Source organism: Stegodyphus dumicola, chromosome 10 (assembly GCF_044657685.1).
Source record: "Stegodyphus dumicola isolate Sdum_Otavi_A_Nest chromosome 10, ASM4465768v1".
NCBI classification, from domain to species: domain Eukaryota; kingdom Metazoa; phylum Arthropoda; class Arachnida; order Araneae; family Eresidae; genus Stegodyphus; species Stegodyphus dumicola.
Window position 1 is genome coordinate 88,499,321 of NC_140777.1, and position 23,407 is coordinate 88,522,727.

A 23,407-nucleotide genomic window follows, 5' to 3' on the forward strand; every position below is an offset into this window, starting at 1 on the left:
AAATGATTTTTACCATTAAAAAATTAGCTAAAACTCAGTGAAAATTTAGTCAATAACGCAGTATCTTATAGGTTAACAGAATCAACATAGCTCTTAAAGCTCGTCATAAATTAATGTACAAAACCAGAAAAAATCGTAAAAAAAAAACAAAACAGACTGACTCCTTTTTTTCAACAGGCTGGAATTTAAACCGCATTTACGACAGAACGAGAAATCCTAAAGAGGCCCATTCAGTAATTGGTCTATAAGTCTTTAACCGCTTCCACAAACCCCTGTGCCCTCAAGGGTGGGTTTCTGGGACTCTTTTAATGCGTCACAGAAGCTAATGATTCCTCATGCTCAGTGATCCCTCTGACATTCGCGCTGCGCTGATTTCGTATCGGAGGGGAATATTCCCGCGTTCTTTTGCCCATAACTTTAATGACCCCATGTTATTCCCCTTCGGTTCCCTCGCTTTGGATTTTAAAAAGAGATTCCGTTTTGGAGGGTGGGAGTTCTGTCTTTGTAATAAGCAACTGAGAGTAGACATCGAACTTTATGGCAGTTAATATCTATAAACACACTTTGCGGCAATTTGGAAACGAGGCTGATGCTAGATAAAAATAATGATGTCGTAAATTACCTATATTAATTTACTCAAATCCAATTAGAGTAATGAGTACACTATTCTGACTGTCATGAAGTGCTTGTAAGGATTTATGTAGCAATTATAATAATTTAAAGAGATTATACCTGCAACTAAGTCAAACTTGTGGCAAACCTTGATTAGATATGTAAAAGACCCGTTCATTAAAAACTCAAAATAATTTTTAACAGATGGTACTTCTTGTGCTTACAAACCAGCCAATTGTTGTGGCTTAAGTCAAAACAGTAATGAATTCAAATTAAATTAAACGGAAGTCGTAAGTTAACTAACGGCTGCTCAGAAATAAGTAAGGCGCAAGTTGACTGAAACCATTATATCGGGGAGAACAACAAAATGCCGGAGACAGACTGGTGTAGAAAAACTTCAACTACTAGTGTAGCCTTCAGCAGGAGGAACACGCTCTGGAACTTTCCTTTAAATACTATCTCTTTCTACCTTACGCATATGAATACGCACGAGCTAAAAAATTAGTATTCTGGTAGGAAAACCGAAAGAGAGATAAACAGTAACGTTATACCCACCCAGACGGATAGTAGATAGGCGAGTTTACTGCGAACCCGAAGCATTCGGGTTCGAATCCCGGAGAAGGCATGGCTGTAACTGTCCGTCCCTTCATAGGGTAGGACATTAACACTAAGTTGGGCTACATTACCTGGTTGCTTCTAGAGCGTCTTAACATGATTCACAGCCTTCCTCGGACGACTGTGCCGGCAGGGCGCCAACCCACCGAACAGCCCGCAGGGACTTCTCATGTTCATCGCCACAATCCATCACACTGAGGGCTGCGCGGGGAGCCGTCCCCCCCCGGCACAGCGCTTAATATCTACATGAGAGCGTCCCCACAGCGAAGGCAACAGACACGACAGTACAAGTACGGTCCCTGCCAAGCCTGCGCCTACCATAAGATGGACCTATGGTTCTAGTCCTGTCCCTTCATAGGGTATAGGGAAAAGTGTTTGGGGCACCAGGTATTCATCACAGTCAAGCAGGTATAGTCCCATTCCACTAACTATCTAAAACAATCCTATCCAGGATCATGTCAGACGTGCCTAGGCGCATTTGCTGACTTGGTTCATGCCACAGCCTCAGATTTTGAACCGCACGTGATGCACCATGCTTCCCACCGTCCCTTCATAGGAGGTGCTTCCTATTAGGTGCTTCCTAAATAAATTGGCCACCACTTCCGGTTTTTGTAGTGGCCAAACCTAAGTCGGCTAAATGCCCGCCAGTGGTGGAGGGAATACAGTAAAGGTATTTATTATAAAATAACTGGTTAGGTAAATAAATCCTACAAACTCAAAAAGAATTGAAGGAAGATTCTCGGGAATAAGTTGTGCTCATATTCATTCCCAAACAAGGACATTTAGGTGTGCCGGTATGCTAAATGTTGCCCCTCAGCAGCACAATGATGGAACTTGTTAATGTCTTCCGTGTTGTGCAGTCCTTCCGTGCACCTAGATGGAGATTAGACGACCGTAAAGAATACAAAGAATTGTTACCAGTCTACATATTTCCGGAATTCTTTGAGAAATCATGGTTTGGGAACAGCCTTTCTATGAGAAATTTCTATTTAGAAGAGTTCAAGGAGGGACGAATGTTTGAAAATAGACTCTGCCTTCACTTGGAATTAAAAGCAGAATTATTGTCGTCATAGATGAGCGTGTTAACTTTTGCATCACAAGGGCGCCTGAGGACGCATCTTAATTTCTTGGACAGCCAAAAGAATGCCATTTGAAATAGATAAAATCCTCGTAATAGATTTCAGGAGAGTAAGCAAATCACTAATAGAACATTCTTTGAGTGGTATTTCGCAAAATATTATATGAAGCTAATTCTTAATAATTGGATTGTCGATTATAGATTTTTGTCATAGGTTTTTTTTTTTTTTTTTTTTTTGTCTGTTTGTTTGTTTGAATGGTCAGAACAGTAATTATGAGCCATAAAGTTAATCAAGAAAATGCTTCCACCAGGTCACAAATTTTCCAGTGAGCCATCAAATTTTCATTGGAATGCAGAAAACAGAAAATACACATGAGTAATGTCTGATAAATAGACTTATCCAGCACATGTTTTAAACTATTCTTAGTGTATAGAGAGTTTGACTGATGTAGAATTTGGCTATTACTGATGTAATTGATTGCTATAACTAGAAGTGTTTTAATCTGTTACTTGAAGTGCCAGAGTGGAGATCAAAGTGATTAACTTGATAATAATCACCTTTCTATTATCTTCCATAACTAATAATAAAGTTTAAAACGAAAAGAGTATGAGAGATACAAAACAACACGAAGAAGCAAACGTCACTTTCGCCAATCTGAGCGATAACTGATTCTTGTTTGGTTTTCAGCCTGTTTACCAAGTGAAGATGGTAACCCTATTTCGCGAAAGAGCGATTCTCAGAACTGTTCCACCAAACGTTTCGTTCCGGCAACAAATATCGTATGTGATAGGGGTTTTAGTCTCAAAACGGCATTTTGCGTCGTTTCACTTTCTGCGTCGATTCACTTTCCAAACTGTTGCCAGAAATGTCATGAATGTTTGTCAAAAATGCGCATTGATCCGGCCAGAACTCGAACCCTGAACCTCTCGAATACGCTCCGAGTATACTACCGTTACATCCCAAAGGCATGCTGGAAGAGAGGAGAAACTACCTCCCTTTTTTAACGGGGTTATATAAGGGTTGTGGCAAGTATGGCGAGGGGATCCAATCACCAGTTCCTAGTGGTGACGAATTATTGCCCACCACCTTTTTGTCGAGGCCCTACTGTTGAGTCATTATGTTTTTTTGAAGCAGGTGATGAAAAAAAATTTGCAGTGTCCTCACCGGAACTCGCAGCCTGGACCTTTCGAATACGTACCGAGTGTGCTATCGTTACTTCACGAAGGCATGTTGGAAGGAGGAAGAAAATACGATGAATATTCGGATTATGGTGACTTGGCGATTTTTTGGCGAAAATTTAACGACCAACCCTGCTACAGCAACCTGCTAGTTTTTTTTTTTTTTTTTTTTCTGGACGCCATTTTGTTTTCACAAAGTAAAGGCATGTTTTTCTTTTTTTTTACTCAACATTTTTTCCAACAATCTGCTAGCCGAATTACGTTTATACTAGAACTTTTATGGAACAAAAGTGCTTAATCATGACGAAAATTAGGTGCGAGATTGAGAGAAAGTGCAGAATCTCCCACTGCTTGCCGCGTTTTTAATAATTCCACATACGCGTTATCCATGTACACGAGCTATTTTCACTTCAAAAAACATCCCAGAATTGCACAAAAATGGCATTGCGCACACTCTTGACTTTAACCATGTACACATCGACCTATTTTCACTTAAAAAGTCAAATAAAATTGACAAAAATCCAATTCATCTTACTCTTGTAAAAAGCGCCAAGCAAATAAGTGGACGATTCTGCACTTTAGCAGCGAAATTGTTTCTAAGTGCTTATTACCTAAAATCACGATCGGAATTTTCCGGAAAATGTCATATTACATGTCTCATGATCTCTCATTTCTCTGAGACAAAATAATCTGTGATTCGAACTGTGTACTTCTCAAATGATTGCTAAAGTCCTAGCTAGTAACCTTTATCGCCTTACCAAAATGTCGCCAAACTACCTGTTACCATATTCCAAAGATTAGTAGAAAATACCTTGTGAAGTTCATAATTTAAACATTGTAAGGTTTATCCTAAGTTTTTAACAGTTATCTTTAGTTAAAAGTTTTTTTTTTTTTTTTTTTTTCCTGTCCCTTTTAATTTCAGCTTACAATTTCCTGCCAGAGTATGTTTTTAGAATCGCGGTTAATGCAAATGAGGAAGAGCGGTATTTAAGTCGAAGTTCCACTGACTTCGTTAGAGAACTAGTGATTCTGGCTAGCGCGCGTTTGCTTTTTGGCTACACTCTCTCTACGCTATTATTACGCTCAGCCGTATTTCAGGCCCTTAAGAACTTCGCCGTGTAGTTAACATTTAGGTGCCAACTCCTTTAGAATTTTGATAGCTTCAGCTATATCGTTTTAGGTAAGCATTAGTTAAGTTTGATTTCTTAGTACTCTTGAGTTCAAGCCCAAGTGAAGGCTTTCTGTACGCCCTAAGACAAGAGCCGACTGTAAATTCGTATTTTGAGAAATAAAGGGTGATTAACCCTTTTTGAGCTTAGGTTTCTGTTCCTAAACTAAAGCGATTATTTGTTTACCAGTTCTCGAGGTTCTACACACATAGCTACAAGAGAAGAGGTTGGAACCTTGTAATATCATAAGTAAAGTTGGATTTAAATAATTTAATTCAAATTCCCTTAAAATAAATAAAAGTTTTGATATTAAAGAGGCTTTCAAAATCTTGTTTGCAACTCAAGATTTTTTATTTTTTCTAACGATTTTGAAAATAATCTTTTCCTTTAGGGAAAGCAAATTTTTCTTGTCATAAAAAACCAATTCTATTAAATAAAAGGGTTAACTGAATGTCGAAAAGTTTGAACTGTATAAAATTCACAAACATAAATTCTATTAACTTTCTTTGAAACAGTTTACCCTGAAGTATGAAATTTAATTCCGAAAAAAATTTTTAAGGGACTTGAATTTAAATCATGGAAAAAAAAATTAAAGGTACTTGAATTTAAATCACGAAACACAGAAATTCAAACTTTGAAAAAGAAAATTAATAAACCAAGCAGTTATCGTCATTGATTGGAAGTTAGTTGACTTTTCAAGGGGAACAAACCAACCACCGTTCAATGAACAATAATTAATAAATGCGAAGGCGTTTCGTCTTTTACTCAAGTAAGAATGATGATGCCAAACTGGCGATTTTAGTTTAGGCTAATTGCAGTTCCGTTAAGTTTGTAGAGACATTAGGATTTTTTGGGAGCCAGCGAGATAAAAAATTAGCAAGCACCTTCGGCGGGAATTGAACCACGGACCTCTGGAATACCGGCCCAGCGTGCTACCGTTACACCACGAAGGCACGCTAGTGAAGTGAGAGAAATACCTTATATACACCCCTTTTCAAATCCTGGGTGCGGAGAATCATCATCCACAACCCTTTTAGTTCGGACGCCACTTGTAGAATCATTAGGTGTATGTTGGAGGCCTGAGAGAGGAAAAATTAGCAACCGCCTTCGCCGGGAATCGAACCACGGACCTCTGGAATACGGACCCAGCGTGCAGAACCACTACACCACGAAGGACGTTTGGAAAGCGGGAGAAATACCTTATAAGTTGTTGCATTTTTAGAAAACTTGAGATATTGAAGACAAATTAGTAGAGTACTAAAGAATTCATTTTGAATGTAGCATTTTACGTCTTACATTGTATCTTATTTTATATATTTCAATTTTTCAACTTTTTTTTTATTAATTATGCAAAGATAGCATAGTTTATTATGTTTCTTGTATTTTTTATGTTTCTCATGTTTATTTCAATTACTTTGAGTTCTATTACATAAGTCCGGTTAATATTACATACTGTTTATTATATTTATATAAAAGTAGTTTTGAATTAACATGCATGAAAGCGAGGGTGTCGGGGAACACTTTACTCAAGTATCATGTAATTTTTACTGCATAATTTGCCTATTCACTCAAGATTTCTATGAAAATGCTACATTCAAAATGAATTCTTTAGTACTCTACTTAATTTGGCTTCAATATCTCAAGTTTTTTAAAAATCCAATATCTTAACGGAACTACAACTAGCCTTAACTAAATTTACTAGTTTGGCATTACCATTCTTACTTGAATAAAAGTCGAAACACCTTCGCATTTTTCAATTATTGTTCATTGAACAGGGGCTGGTTTGTTTCCCTTGAGAAGTCAACTAATTTCCGATCAATGACGATATTTGCTTGATTTATTAATTTTCTTTTTCAAAGTTTAAATTTTTATTTTTCATGATTTAAATTCAAATCCCTTTAAAATATTTTACACAATTAAATTCCGTACTTCTGGGTTACATCATTTTGATACATTCTACTAAATTTATATTAGGAAATAATATAATCAATATTTCTTTAGTAAATAAATTGTTATTATCTTACTTTGAAGCTATTGCGCAAGTAATAGAAATATTTTTTTTTCGGTTTCAATGAATTTCAGTTCATTCAATTCATTCAATATATATATTCAATATATATATATATAAACCAATAATTTATAATTAGAAAACTTTTCATATACCATCTCCAAGGAACAGGAAGTTAATTAAAACCATGAATATCATGGGAAAAATTTTTTATTAAACAGTTTTTTTAATTGGCATTTTAAATTAGTATTTTCTAAATCTATATATGTACATACACACACACTAAACTCTCTCTCTACATGTATACATATGTATATAATGCTGAAATCAGAAACGAAATTGATGCCACTTGAAACTGAGAATTTAGTGAAAACTGTTTCAGTAATATTGGAGGCATAAGTAATGAACAAATATGTAAACACATAATTTTAATAAATTCTAGTTAATAAATTTTGATAGAAAAACCTGTCTGAATTTGGACTTTGAGAATTTATTTATTTATTTATAATGAACCATGAGGTGTATAAAATCGTACATGCAATAGGTATGCTTTATTATTCCCTCATTTTCAAAAAAGCTAATATAATAATTATAGTCAAGTTAAAACGTAAAAATGGAAACGTTTTAAAAACTTTCTAAAAATTACTGTTAAAATATGGGCGATTAAAAAAAAAAAAAAAAAAAAAAAAAAAAGTGAAAGCGTTAAAGCAAATGTGACGTAATAGCTGAAATTTGAGAAGTTTTTCACTTTAAACTAATATTGAAACATTACTTTTAAAAATTAAAATTCAACTTCAAACATCTCAGTTCTAATGCCTAAATGTTTGCATTTTAATTTGAAACTTTCAAATATCAACGAAGCAAAATTCAACTTTAAGGGGACTCGTACACCTTAAAATCCATAACATCTTCGTATATGTGACTGTTGCAAGAATTGCGATAACTTATTTATTTTAAAAGCAATGACTTCCAACTTTTTACAGCTGACTACATAATATAGCTGCTTTCTGAAACGGTAATCAGAAAGTTTGTGTTGCCACAAATATTTTTATAATTTAATCCTCTTTCTGACAAAATGTTTCGTCATGTTTCCATCTTGCGCGCACAGTTTAAAACATTCTTTTGCATAATTTAATTCCATAATCAAGTTGCTCTTATAACATTTGGAAACTATTGTGAACCAAAAATTCGAAGAATTTCATGTTAAAATTTTATTTTATTTGGAGTTGAGTTTATCGAATGTATTTTATTAAAGAAATCTGTAATGTTTTCGTGCATAAAATTTTTTAATATTAAAATATTCATCAGATTTTTGGTTCAGTTAGAAAATAGTGCCCATATAAAGAATTCTATCAAATTTCAAGAATGTACCATGAGCCATTTTTAAAATATCATGCGCGCAAGATGGAAACATGACGAAAAATGTTGTCATAAAACGGATTAAATTACAAAAATATTTGTGGCAACACAAACTTTCTGGTTACTAGTTCCCAAAGCAACTATGTTATGTAGTCAGCTGTAAAATGTTGGAAGTAATTGCTTTTAAAGTACATAAAACATCCCAATTCTTGCAACAGTCACATATTCGAAGATCATAAGAGGTTTAAGGTGTATGAGGGCCCTTAACTCGATGTTGATTCCTAATCAAACTGCTTTCAACAGACACCTAGAGTTAGTTTGTCTCTATAGTTTAATTAAATATAGAATCAAAAAAGCATTTTGAAACAGAAAGGGCGGAATTTTTTAATATCATCCTAAGCTATATAAAATAGATATCTTTATGCCAAAGTGTATAAATAAAACAAAATATTTAAATACTTTTCCGTTTAAGATTAAATATAGCTCATTTTGTTCTAAATTTTGTTTTCCTCAAGCATTTTTAATGAAAAATATAAGGCACATTCCCTATATTGACAGCATGTCTTCAAAAAAAAAAAAAAAAAAAAAAAAAAAAAATGCATACGTTATTGGACGTATAGTACATTTATATACCCCAAAGTATACGTATATTTTCGAGCTATGCTGCTCCGGTAATTTAAAAATATAAATCGCAAGAATTTATTCTGAATCACATGCATGAAATGATAGGCAGTTTTTAATAAGAGATTAAACTAAATTTAAATAATAATATTGTAGTTATAACTATAAATCTTTACATTTGCAATCAGAAAGAGCTTTTGTGAATCTTCTTGTAATGTAATGTAATACGAATGTGCTGCGATAATAATCGTCTTCATGGTTAACGCAGCACACCCACCACAAATTAACACAAAAATACAATTAAAAACTTCAAACCAAAATTCCCGGTATTGTTCTATTGCCATTTATAAAGTTCATCAAATCTTTTGCAAATCTAAACTCTTTAACGTGGCAACAGAATTAATTTATGTTACCACGTTTTTCGCTAACATGTCGCAATAATACCCAGTCTTCGACGAAATATTGTACATTGCCTTTAGCCTTTAGCACTACAAAAACTGTGAAGAGTATTATTTTGCAAATTTAATCTCTTTAAATACGCCGGGAAACTCCACTGTCCAGTAATTATTTAATTATAATCAAAATCACATATCGTTCAAACACTTTAATGCTATTAATTATCACCAAAATTTCATAACAATTTCTTTGGAACACAGCTTTATCCTACTGATGAGTATTCGCCTGAATATAAATTAATGTCGGTGTCATAACAACCTCTTATGTTTATTTTCTCATATCACATGCAAACTGGGTGTTTAAAAGTAGTGAAAAATAAAGCACAATTGATTAAAATTTACAGCAATTGCATACGACATAAGCAAGATTATGTATTTTAAACCCATTTAAAAATAGACAATATGATTTTCATATTGGAGGAGCAAGGGATCTTCACAGATTCCTTTCGCGCGAAGTGAGAACCCATAAAATGGCTCCTTTTTCGGTAGATAAAGCATACTCGTTTATTGGTGCATTCATGTTCACAATAGTTATGGTGTACAAAAGCAGTCGGGGGGGGGGTAAGGGTTACCTGTGAGCGTGCAGCAAACAAAACATCTACACACCGTGACTTACCGTTCACGAGACGAAACTACACGGAATCTTTTGGTTATCCAGAATATGTCAAAAAGAGTCGAGCAGTTGTGAGCCTCAACATGCTGTTTCTGCGAGCGGTAATACAGACGCACGAGGTCGGCGAGCGGTCGGGCGGCGAGTCCACGCCGGTGTCTTCGGCGGGAGTGACGGCAGAATGGCCGAACCGTCGTCGGCGCAAGCCGAGGCGCTTTTATTTCTGGCAAGGAATTGTGCGGGTGATATCGAGGGTCTACCCTTTGAGACAATACAATATGCAACCCGATAAGGAATGTTCCTTCTTTACAAAATTCTGCACAATATTTTTGAAAAGGGGGGACTGACGAATAATAGCCAAAAATTCCTTTCACGGGGCGCGCGCGCTTTCAATGCTCGTGTGTGTGTGTGTATGTATGTGTGCTTTTGAAAAGGCACCCTATATAGATCCGTCTCTCTTCAAAACCGCCACTACTAAAAGAGAGAATTTCTATGAGAGGAGAGAGAGATGCTTCACAATGGAGGCGGGCACTACACACAGCATCAGAAGGAGACTCCCTCGAAAATCTCTTCCCGGCTCTCTGATTCTCCGTGACCGCCGCCTCCTATATATATAAGCCTCTCTTTTCAAAAGTGTTCATTTCACCAATTACAAGCGGCCGATGGCTGCTGCTGATAGTGGGGGGAAAAGCAAAAGGAAGAGAGAGAGAGAGAGATAGAAAACCCCTTTTTCCCATCCATAAAATAACTCCTACTTTTCTCCTCATCCTCCTCTTCGTCTTCTTCATCGCCATTTCGTCTGCCGCGCAGATGATACATGCGCAGGAATGTGGTAGTTCTCTCTCTCCCTTCTTTCACTTATACTTCAACGGAGACCATCCTTTGTCCAGCATACCGATTGAAATCAAGAGGAGAAACAGAAAGAATAATCGAGCAAAAGGATTCGAATGAGAGAAAAAAAAATTGACAGAGAAATGAGGAGAAAGGAGACATTCGACATTCTACCTCCAGGGGGCCAAAACAAAACGTCAGCAATGAACTAATCCGCTTCGCCTCGACAAAAATCATTAACCACTGGTGAGAGTCATCATTCACCTTCAACTCTTTGCAGGCGTCACTGCATCTAAAACAAAATGTAAACTGAAACATGCACTGTATGCTGGAGATGCATCAGGCGCCTGCAGAAGGTTAAACCAAGTTAAATTTCATCGAATTTTCAAGCCTACACTTTCGTAAACTTTGGTGTTCCTTCCACTATACGCATGCCTAACTATCTGTGTGTACATTACATACACATACTTCCATGGACACGCACATACACATACGCATACAATATAGATATAGAAGCTTTTCCCTACGATTCTTTTCTTTGGGTCTGTGCTGCAAATGACGTTAGAAAACTCCGTTCTCAATGCAGACACCCCCCCTTGCCTTGCTTTTATCGGCACTGATTCAGGCGCCACAAAAATCCGATACCCCCCTTTTATATTCTACCTTCTCTTTTTGCTGCATTCACTGCTGCCCCCGCACCCTCTGGCAACCCCCTCTGCCCCTCCCCCAACTTCATTCACTGAATCAGTCGCACATTCTTCCAACGTTTCTCCCTGATGAAGTTTCGATCAGACCGAGGCTTTTTTTGCTCCTCTCTTCTCTCTCTCTTTCTCTCCCTCTCTCTCTTTTCTCGTGTGTCCGCTAAAGAAGTCCTTTTTCCATTTTCTCTTCGTCCTCCTTCCCCCCCCATATGCGCCGTCTTTTCCCCCTAAAGGCAAGTAATTTGCTACCGCCTGTGCCAAATCCTTCCCCACTACGCCCTTTCACTCTTACCTCTCCCAGCCCGCCTGTTTCTATCTTCTTCATCTTCTCTCTTCTAGGCAGCAGTCTTTTATTTTATTTTATTTTGATGTTTCTTATATATATGTAAGTGTATATTTATATAATACGTTGCGACGCTTGTGCGAGTAACAGTGACATAAGCAACGTTCCGAACCTGTTTCCGGATGCTATCCAAACTTTCAGAATTGCTGGAAATAACAGAAGAAATGAATGCAAGTTGCAAGCAAATTTTCGTAAATCCTAGTTATGCAGTATCCTAAAACGCTATGTTGTATTTAAAAACGACGCAGTAAAATTTCTTTATTGATACATGCACAAGGTATTTGCTTTAGAATCTCCTTTTTGTACAACTTGTCTACGTTGTAGACCTGTCTACGTTGTACGAGCAAAAACAGCAGACAAACGGAAAAGACAAGTGTACAAAAAGGAGATCCCACGTTGTAGACAAGTTGTACAAAACGGAGATTCTAATGCAGTTCTTTTATCTGATAGCTTATAGTCTTTCTCTCTTGTTCCACATAAGCTAGAGCAGATCCTAAAATGACCTAATTCTCGCGCAGGCGTGAAGAAATCTACTGACTCAAGAAGAAGGGTGAGAAATAACCCTTTATTAATTCAAAACAGTTAACAGAGAGGCGCGATCTTCGTGCGTTACAAATGCACCGTCCAACTTGCGGTGAAACTAAAATGTAGAATATAATTCACGTCAAACCTAAAATAAATAGTGCAAGATAGCACTTAAGTTAAGCCTACCAGGTGGACTCACAAAAACCTAAACCGGCGTGATGATTAATCCGATATGGTCAACAGGCTTAATAGCGTAACAGCGAAACAACTACGAAACGTGCGTTTGGCTGAATAATCTCAAAGATTCAACCGGTTTTATAAGCACTTCACTTTACTTTAAATTTACATCCTGGCGAGAGAATGTGAGGGGAAGTTGAGAAGTTTAGAAAAGGTATCACCTCGAAATAAATTTGCTATGCAAAATAAGGAAAACCCTACAAGCTTCGGATTACAGTTTCCTCGGATTGGAAGGTTTAAGAACAAAACACTGCATGGGAAAATTGTCAAACTGCTGTACGAGTGAAGTACAGACACCTGAACAAGATAGAAAGTATCCGTCAGAAATAATATGAGATAATTTGAAGAAAAAAAAAAAAAAAAAATGGACACCATCAGGGTCCATTGCACGTCCACGTTCCCAAAAATCTTCATCCGGCCTTTATTTTCGAAAGCGTTGATCGTAGGATTTAACGAAAATATCCATTTAAACGATTTTTTTTTTGCTTGACATCTTTACGTACAAGCAGAATAAAGAACTATTTTTTTTTTCGAAAACGGATTGTAAAATGGATTTGAAAAGAATTCAGAAGGGAGTTTTTCCTTCTGTACGTGCGTACTTATGCGCATACGTACATACGTATACACGTATCTTGCATAGCTCAAAAATGATTAGCCGTAGAACGTTAAAATTTCGTTGGAACTGCTATAACATGTAGTTATACATCTCCCTTTACTGTTGCAATCGGCTGCACCAAACGCATATCTATATATATAATTGCAAAACAATTCTTTTGAAAACAAAACACAAACATGCCCAGTTATTTTCACGCATTAAGCTGCAGAAAAATTTTCATTAAAGACGTAAAGGGAGAAATTTAGAACTAATATTTCACAAAGACCAGAAATTGAAATTCATAATTAATAAATTTTAAGTAATCATATAAATGCACCAAAGAATTTTAAAATGATAAAACCAAAACATTTCAGGCAAGCAAAACCCCACTTAAAAATTTTTTTATGAAATTTATTGAAAAATGAACAAAAACAGAAGAAGAATTCAATCAACCTCAATGTCACTTCATCAAGAGGGGGGGGGGAACTTTGAAACTAATTGAAATCTCTCTTCTATAAAAGTCCTTGCTTTTCTGTGTCCAGAATTAACCGATGAACCATTTCAATGCATATTTATTAAAAATCAACAATATTAGAAGATTTTTTTTTTTTTAATAAAATTATACCTATATTATTCCCATGCAATATGCTGCTCTTGTATCTTTGAGGATTAGGTTAAAAATTTCTTTTTCATGTTAAATATATAACTTTTTCATGTTAAATATATATATATATATATATATACTAAATAATATTGATTATATTATCTCCTAAGTTTAATTATAGTAGAATTATCTTAAAAGAGTGAATATCCGTACATAATAAGTTCTATTTTGAAAGATGTTTTGAAGTAACTTGAATGTAAATTGTTAAAAATGTTTATCGGGGACTGGAATTAAATCATGAATAACAAAATTTCAACTGTAAAAAGGATAAATTAAAGACAAGGATTAAATGAAATGCATGTAATCATTGTCATTGATCGGAAATTAGTTGACTTTTCAAGGGGAACAAACCAACTTCCGTTGAATGAACAATAATTAAGAAATAAATACGAAGGTGTTTCGTCCTTTACTCGAGCAATAAGGCAATGCCAAACCGGCAATTTAAGTCAGGCCAAACATTTCCGTGAATAGAATGGATTAAGAACTAATGCTGATATCCAAAGAACTCATTCCTATTAAGCATTTTAGCTAATTCAATTTTGAGTGAAAAGCAATTTCTGCAGTAAAATTTGATAATGCTCGAGTAACCGTCCCCCGACACCCTCGTGTTTATGCATTTGAGTTTAGCATTACTTGTAATATATGTGTGTGTGTGTATAATTATAATTATATATATAATAAAAATTAAATAAATATATAATAAGCATTATATTATATATAACAAACATTTATTATTTATATATATATAATAGATGTTTGTTAAATTTATATATATATATATAATCCCCTCTCTCTTATGCGGCTGTGATCTCTGTGTTTTTATATATTGGTAAATTGTGCCTTTTCATTTTAGTCTTGGATTTTGTTGCCCTTATGTTTTTATGTCTCTAGTTAATCTGCACGCAAAAACTGTAGAACTATCAACACTTTAAAAGTTTAAGTGGCGATAGGCCTAACGAGGCAGTGATTTGTTTACATCTGAAACTATTAGAAGAATAGTGAATTAAGTCAGTTTCTGCACCAACTTCAGCGTTTAGCAAGTGAGACAAAAGTTAACTTTCAATTTTATGCACCGAAATTTTTGTCTTCCTGCCCGCTGCGTAGATATTCTAAATTTAATTCGAAAAACTGTTTTTTTTTTTAAACTGTTTTTAACTGTATTTGGTGTTTTAAGTTTTTCTGCATTTTACAATTTTTAATGAAGATGTTTTGGGTTTTTCTGTATGTTTGCTTTGATTCAAAGTGATAACTGAATTAATTGAATGAGAAATATACCTCTAATGAAATTCGTTTAAATGAAATAACTTTTAAATAAAGAGCAGCAAAAAAATGTGTATAACCTAATAGGCCGTACAAGAAAGGCGTGCGGTGTCCAAATCATATATTTTAATTTAAAGCAATCAGTTTGTAAAAATTTCGAAATCTTACTTTTTATTCCTTCCTCTCGACAATTCACTTATGTTTAGAAGAATTTGGTATTTGTTATAAAAAGTAAAACACACAATGTTTGACTCGCGTAAGATAAAAATTGATTGAAATATTTCGTACTATTCGGTTTCGAGGGCCGTAAAAAATCGCCAAACTATTGTTGATGCCAATGCTGCCAAAAATAATTGCGGCAAAAAAGGAAGTATAATAGTAAATAACTATCTAAGATTGATTTTTTAATTTAGATGAAAGGTTAATTTCATATAATACATTTTTATTATTATAATTTATATGAAAAAAGCTAAACATGACTGAATGAAAGCATAAGAGGAAATAACTATTTCAGATCATTATTATAATTTATATAAAAATTGCTAAACATAACTGAATGGATGCCTGCATCGCTATTTCGCTACCGACTTATCGCTAAAGCATAATTTCATCTCGTTGGTTGTTCAAACGTAATTTTCTATAATGAATGATGCCTTTTCTTTGAAAATATTCTCGGTAAAGTGCAGAATCGCCCACTTATTTGTTTGCCGCTTTTTACAAGGGTAAAAACAATTGAATTTTTGTCAATTTTCTAAGTGAAAATAGGTCGACGTGTACATAGATAAAGTGAAGGGTGTGCGCAGTGCCATTTTTTCGTAATTCTAGGATTTTTTTTTGAAGTGAAAATAGGTCGATGTGCACATGGATACCGAGTATGTAAAATTCTTAAAAACGCGTCAAGCAGTGGGTGATTCTGCACTTTACCCAAAATTCTATTGCCGACTTTTCGTCATGGGCAATTCCCTAATTGTTAAATCCATAGGATATCAAAAAACGGTTTAAAACCAAAAAATGATTTAAATATTAAACTAGTATGTCAATGGCGTCTTAATAAATATAAAACTATATAAATACGACTAAAATTGAATATAGGTGAAATACTGGATGGAACTGGAGCTTTCAAGACCATTTGAAATCATTAAAAATTGCGTGCCATTTTTGCTGATATAATGAAAGAGAAATAGTTTATTTTTCTATCGAAATTTTATACGTGGGTTCTATATCGTATCAGATTGAAAAATGTTTGACTACGAATCGTATTTTTTGCATCGTTATTAGAGAAGGATTACAGTGGTATCGTTCTCTTTGTTGTTAGATACATTACTCTCAATCTAGCTCGACTGGCATCAGGTTCTTCCGCTGGTAAATAAATAAATAAAAAATAGGACCGCTTAGACTGAGGGCTGTCCCATGTCCACGTGACTGGCAATTGCTTTTAAGGCAGTTTTTATTCCCTTCTCCTTCATGCCATCCAACAAAAGTGTAAAAAAAAAAAATCTGAAAGAGATCAGATTTTAATGATCGCCCAAAAGGATTTTTACGCTTTTGCAATTAATATAAAAAAAGCATCAATTCTTTTTTCGTAGAGATGAAATTAAAGTTGCAATGATTAAAACTCAATTTATTCTTTTCTACCAAAGAGAAATACAACGTGTTTTCTTTAAATTTCATACAGATTTTCTGAAATTGATTTCAACATAAAGCAAAAAGTTTCCTTTGCTCTAAACTCACCACTACAAGCGATCCCATTTTTAAATGAAATGTTTCAAGTCTGTCCACATCATAGAATAGAAACTACGCATTCATCCACATCCTAGCTTAGACTAAAGACATGTTGCTTCAGATTTTATATGTTAAATGAAGCTTTTAGGAGCACCATGAGATCGTAACATAAGCAGTTTGACAAAAGTGCTTTTCCATCCTCCTCCTACTCCCAAAATTCAACAACCGGAACGTAGGCCGCTCGAGGGAGGTTACTTTTTGACCCGAACGACGTCATCAATGTTCTAACATATTAAGATGAAATGGGAAAGGGCCATATGGACTTAATAGAGCGCATCGGAATCAGTTACGATCCATGTTTTATGAGGGAAGGGATGATATCCAGCCTCGGCCACCTCTTACTCACTGTCAAGAAAGTCACCTCTAATGGGAATAGAAAGACATATTCTTCCATACATATTTAAGCATATTTTACCGAGATCTATTTTCGCTGAAAATTCCTATGATTTACTTGAAGAAAAGAACCCAAATATTACGCAGAATTTTTCTATGATTTTTGGTGTCTTATCAGATGTCGTACTAAAGCGGGCCCACGTTACGAACCACCAGTTTATGAAACGGTTCGTTTGTACGAGCATGTAATCGTATTAAAGAATGAAGAACGAAAAATGCATCATTTAGGGGTAATCGTAAATCCTGGTGGTGGAGAATGATCATCCACCACCTTTTTTTTTGTACAGTCGCCACTGTAGAGTCATTTTTAGAAATTTTCGAAACAAGGAAATTGAAGAAATCCGTAATGCCCTTGCCGGGACTTGAACCACAAATCTCTCGAATACGTACCGAGTTTGCTGACCACTGCACCACAAAGGCAGGAAAAATACCATATATGATGATTCTCCCCTTTTAAAGGGCGTCTAGGAGTTAGGGGACACAGTTGCCAAATCCTGATGGTGAAGAATCATCAACCACCACCTTTTTTAGTTTGGGCGGTACTGTAGGGGCTATTTCGTTGCTGAAGACATGATAAACGTGCAGTGCCGTCGCCGGGACTCGAACTTCAGACCTCTCGAATACTCTCCGAGTGCGCTGACCACTACACCACAAAGGCATGATGAGAAGGTGGGAAAAATATCTTATAACTTGATTGGCCACAAAGATGCACGAGATTGGAACATGAAAAATGCAAAAATAAAAATATGAAAAGCGAAAATGGTAATTAATCTCATTACAATAACAATAACTACATGGAAAACGGAATAACATGTGACTACATTAAGCATAAAAAGAAAGTTGTTTTCGGATGTCAACTGCATCAAATCTCTAGTCGTCCGGTATCGCCTGTAAATGTTTTCTCCCTCCAACGAGGAACATTTTAGGAAATGATCTCATAATTCTGGCTGCACAGTGGGGACAAAGGACTATCATATATATCAATGCGGTGCAGAGGATAAGCAAGACAATCTTGTCCGGGCTCCAAACGGAACACTGCAACTGTCATGGACCTGGGAGAGTCCGAGATTTTACAAATCGAATCCCTCCCTTTCTTATTCTTAATTTCTTTAAGTAATTTAATATCAGAACTGTTCCTTAGCATTTTTTACTAGTCTTTTCATTGATGTAAATGGTACTCCATTACCATTTGATAGCAAAATTTCAGTTTTCCTTTTAGCTAGTTTACCAACTCATTCATTATCAGTTATTCCAACATGAGCCGGGACTTTATGTGCAAAGATCTATCTATTCTAAGGCAGGTGCAAAGAGACCTTTGCATACATTATAAAGTATGTTCTCCCTCCTTCCAGCATGCCTTCGGGGTAACGGTAACACACTCGGCGCATATTAAAGAGTTCCAGGTTCAAGTCGCGGGGAGATCATTGCTCATTTTTCACGTTTCCTGTTTAAAAAAATAAACTAATGACTTTACGGTGGCGCCCGAACTAAAAGATGGTGAATAATAATTTGTCACCACCAGGATTTGGCGACCAGGATCCCCTAATCCCCAATCGCCCTTTAAAAAGGGGGTATATAAGCTATTTTCTCCTTCATTCCAGTATGCTTTCGGGGTGTAATGGTAACAAAGTCGGCGCGTATTCAGGAGGTCCAAGTTCGAGTCTCGGCGAGGGCATTGCTCATTTTTCTCGCCTTCTGATTCAAATCATAATCATAATCATAATCATAATCATAATCATAATCATAATCATCATCAAATAAATAACCTACTGATTCTACTATAGTGAAATACACCTGCTTAATTGGCTTAGTACCATTTTGTCCTTTCCCGATTCATCCTCAGCTCAAAATAGCGCCTATCGATCGATGAAAAGTTACTGTCTAATACAGCGAATACATACTTTCGTCAAATTTTTAATTGTTAAGACAAGTTAAATGCACTCTTTAAAATTAACTATATTTATTTACCATAGCGACACTTCGGCACTGGCTCACTTAAAAGCGTTACATCATTACATTTTATAGCTCAGAGTGCACAAAAATTATATCGTCTGAAGAATTACCACATGTTCTATTCAAATACTATAATAAATCTTAAACGATATATAAAAGAAATTAAACAAATAAAAAAGAAACAATTTTTCACAGACGATTCAGCGCCGCTTACCTAATGCGCATGCGCTACTAATTAATTCAGTTCTCACTTCGCGACAAGGCAAAAATACATAAAAATTCAAAATATTTTCATTAAAAATTGAAAGATATAGAAAAACATAAAGCACCAATTACAGTTAAAACTTAAAAAAAAAAAAAAAAAAATTAAAATTAAAATTACAGTTTCTACACAAAAACAAGCTAATAACTTAAGTGATAATTCCAGAATGAATTAAGCATAATTTAATTCGCAATAATAAAAGAAGACATTACTTTGTTGTTGCGAAGCTTAGTTTCTCTAGATTGGCAACAAATCCACTATTCTGCTACGTTTCCAATGTAAACAAATATGCTGCCATGTTAAACAAAATTAGGCTTAGCCGCACTTAAAGAACTTTTAAATTGTTGATAATTCCACAATTACTGCATGCAGGTTAACTAAAGGCACAAAAACCTTAACCGGAGGATAAGAACAACATAATTCAATCATTTTTAAAGCAAAAAAATATACAATTTATCAACATATAAGAATAAAAAAACCTGAGCTCACGGATTCGAGTGACACAGCAGGCATGCATATATATATATTTAATATTTTTGATGCGTAATCGTGATAGTAGAGCCGCGAGACGAGATGAAGATGTTGATACCAAAGCAAGTTCAGCTAATTACCACCTTTATTTCCAGGCACATTAAAATATTTCCTCGTCGACAATATATTGTTCGATTTTTGTTTGGTTTGGTTTGGTTTATTTATGGCAAAGCACACTAGGGCTATCTGCCTAAGGGGAGCGATGCCTTCGTGGAGGACTTTCTAAGGGAAACTGGCTCGTATGCACGTTACACATGGGGAAAACCAAGAAAACGCCCATGCAGCCAGCCCGTTCGCGGGATTCGAACCTCGGACCGAACTACCAGTGTTCAGCGATTTTACCGCTCGGCCGCTGGTGGGCCATATATTGTTTGAACATAAACAATTACAATAATTTCTTATACACACAGATTAACGGGGATATATCATTTTAGACTGACAAGCAAAGCGGCATAGTTGCTGGCGTGGCGGAAGCCAAGGAAAGGAATGGAAGAATGACGTTGTTTTTTGTCCCAAGAGTATTTATACCAAGTACATGCAGAATGTACTCTAAGCTATGATTGGTTTATTTGAGGTTGCTATATTATCATGGAAGGATCTGGAATTTGGAAGAACAGATGAATTTAGCGGAGAGCACCAAATCTAGAATCGTTAATATTGAGGGCGCCAGTTATTTTTAAAGCAGCTATCGTATTTTCTTATATCTTACATATATATACACTTATGTACTTCTGGCGTGGCTGATCGTAACCAAGAAGGGAGATGCACAACTACATGTTATAGCAGTCCTATATACAAAATTTCAAAGCTCTTAGACTACTCGTTTTTGAGTTATGCGAGATATATCCATATATGTGTACGTACATACTTACGTACAGACATAAGTGTGCACGTACATACTTACGTACAGACGTCACAAATAGATCTCTTCTGAATCCATTTTAAATCTATTTTGCAATTCCTTTTCGGTAAAAGAGTTGTTTATTATGTTCTTATCTATAGCTGTAACTCAAAAAACGTCGTATTTTGCATTCGATAGCGGTTAACATGGATATTTTCATTGAAATAAGATACCCAAAATTTTCCCGATTACAATACTACTTTTACTTAGTACAAGGAAGTAGAAAGACCAGCTTTTCACAAATACAAAGGTATATTATACTGAGGCAACAAATTTGTGTTTATTCATAACAATTATTTCTGCAGTAATGTTTTACATTTCATGGGGGTGGGAGACATTCTGCGTGCAACACAGAGATATATTTTCTACACGAAATATTGCAACTTTGCAAATATTAAGTAGTTAAAAATATGTACAATAAATAAGAATTTTGCAAAGATTAAATAGTTAAATAAACAGATTGCTAAGCCCTTTAATGAAAACTTTCATCAAACGTGCTTGAGCCTGCTCGGTAAAACTCTCCCTCACCCCCTTGAATCTTATATTTATTTTTGGCGCAGGCTATTGAGTAATCCTCCCGCATTATGTAAATTATACGACAGGCCTCCGGAGCCACTCTTGGAAGGTCTTCCCCTTGCAGACTCCAATTACAATTTCTTTCTTGATATCTATTTACTTATTTATTCTTACTCTACATAGGATGCGGATCGATCGGCGATGTTAATCAGTTACAAAGATGCGATAGTCGCGGGAACGGCAAGTGTGACTCGATTACTGGTAAGGAAATATATTATGCAACTTTCCCATGTTTATGATCGAAGGCGATGGCGGGAAAATGATATAAAAAGTGAGTAAATAAAAACGGGAATGTAAAATTAAAGTAGCTGCGTTCCCTAGCCCTTAGAAGAGCTTTTTGGTTTTGCTTCTTTAAATGACAAGGAAATGGAAATGATGTTTTATTCGATGTTTGGAGCATGCCGCAATAAAAGCAAAAATATGGAATTGGTTAGAATTTCGTCGGAGAACTTCTAAAGACTTTTTTTCGGGGTATGATGCTTGTTGGATTCTTGGAATGAATAAGAAGATTTTTTCAAGATTTTGCAATGGCCTTCAAATCGAACTTCATGCAATGGCCTTACAAATCGATATTCTTTCTTGAGTGATGAACTTCGAATAAATTCGCTTAATTTTTTTTTTTTTTTCTTTCTGTAGTGCCACTTACTATTTATTTTATAGCATAAGAAATATATAGATAAATAGCTTAGAAAGCGCAGATAAATTAGCTAAATCTATGTTGAGATGTTCGAAACACACGACATTGCTTTTGTTTTAGTAAAACAAAGTCGTTAACAATATAGTGAACCCTCCCTTCGTGCACCCTCTTTAAGTCGTTTTTTTTTTTTTTTTTATTCCAAAAATTACCAGTACTTCTTAAAATAAAAATAAACATCGTCATTATACGGGGCTTTTATAAGAAGGCCATAGAAGACCCATCTGGAACCATGGGTGATCGGCTTCAAAATTACAAATTTTCAGTAAAATTAGATTTATAATAAATTTCCCTTCCAAGAAGTAATTCAAGAACTCAAAAAGGCAATGAGTATTTCTAAGCTCCTAAAGGTAACACATTTTTTTGTTAAAAATATTCTGAACTGCAATTTTCATTTACTATCGCGCGCTTTTATAAGCCGAGAAAGACTTAAGCAATATCTCTTCATTATAGTCCTGCTTTAAAACGAACTCAATTTCTCTTCAGTACCGAAATTGAGAATGCAGAACTCAGCATCGCACGAAAAGCATTCAACCCTGCCAGATATAGGCGAAATATCGGGTACATTACGTCACTTCATAACAAATACACACACACACACACACATGCCGTAAATCCAGTATTTCCATTTAAGGCCTACGGCTATTTGAATAAGATAAATGAGAGAAAATGCTCTGGAATGGGCGAAGTTCTCAATTGTTTCATATTCCGTTTGAAGACTGTGTTCATATTGACCAAAACCGTCAGTAATTCCCTGAAGCAACAGTACTATCCAATGTCCCATGGCAAACTGCAGTTATCTCACTGATGCTCAAGTGAAACCGTCAATCAGTCTGGCAAACATGCATTCTTCAATAAGTAAAATCGCAGACGTGACAATTTTAAACAATCTGAAATCTTACATGGAAGCTAATAATATACTGGCTCCTTACCACGTAGTCTTTTAATGAAATTTATCCACAAATCGCTAGTTCTATGGGTGGCTGAAATGACTTGTGAAGGTATGTAATATAAGAACTATTCTGCGGGTTTATTTATTCATAAAGCAAAAGCTGTCGATAGAGTCCTGTTGCACGATGTAATTTATAAATTACTCACTATGTGTTTTCCAGGGAATATCACGAACGTGATTAAATCCTACCTAACAAGCAGAAAGTTTTGTCCTTCGCATTTCCAAACCCTGCACCTTCCCAGCGAGTTATTTTAGCGGGTGTTCTACAGAGGTTATTACTGGGGCCGACATTATTCAATATTTATGTGAATGATATTTCACAAGCATCCACCATTACCCTAGAACATTTACATAGATGATACAGCGATCTTTTTACAAAATACTTTTCTTCGCCCCTCAACACAAGAATACAAAATCACATCCAAGCACTTGAGGCCTGGCTTGCGTAAAGCAAAATGGAAATCAATCTGACAAATTTACTGCTGCTCTTGGCATCAAGAA

General features: G+C 35.5%; 1 long non-coding RNA gene across 5 annotated transcripts in view; it reads right to left on the minus strand.

The window, feature by feature from the left end:
- LOC118194396 (uncharacterized) overlaps positions 1-23,407 on the minus strand; it is a 1,067,480-nt gene that overhangs the window by 384,899 nt on the left and 659,174 nt on the right. Inside the window, exon 1 of one of the 5 annotated variants that reach the window (XR_015043454.1) lies at positions 9,713-9,936. The exons of 3 other annotated variants lie outside the window; for them this stretch is intronic. This is a non-coding gene — a long non-coding RNA (uncharacterized LOC118194396). Of the gene's footprint in view, positions 1-9,712; positions 9,937-23,407 lie in introns of those variants that run through there. One more of the 5 variants, XR_015043457.1, reaches the window with a different exon arrangement.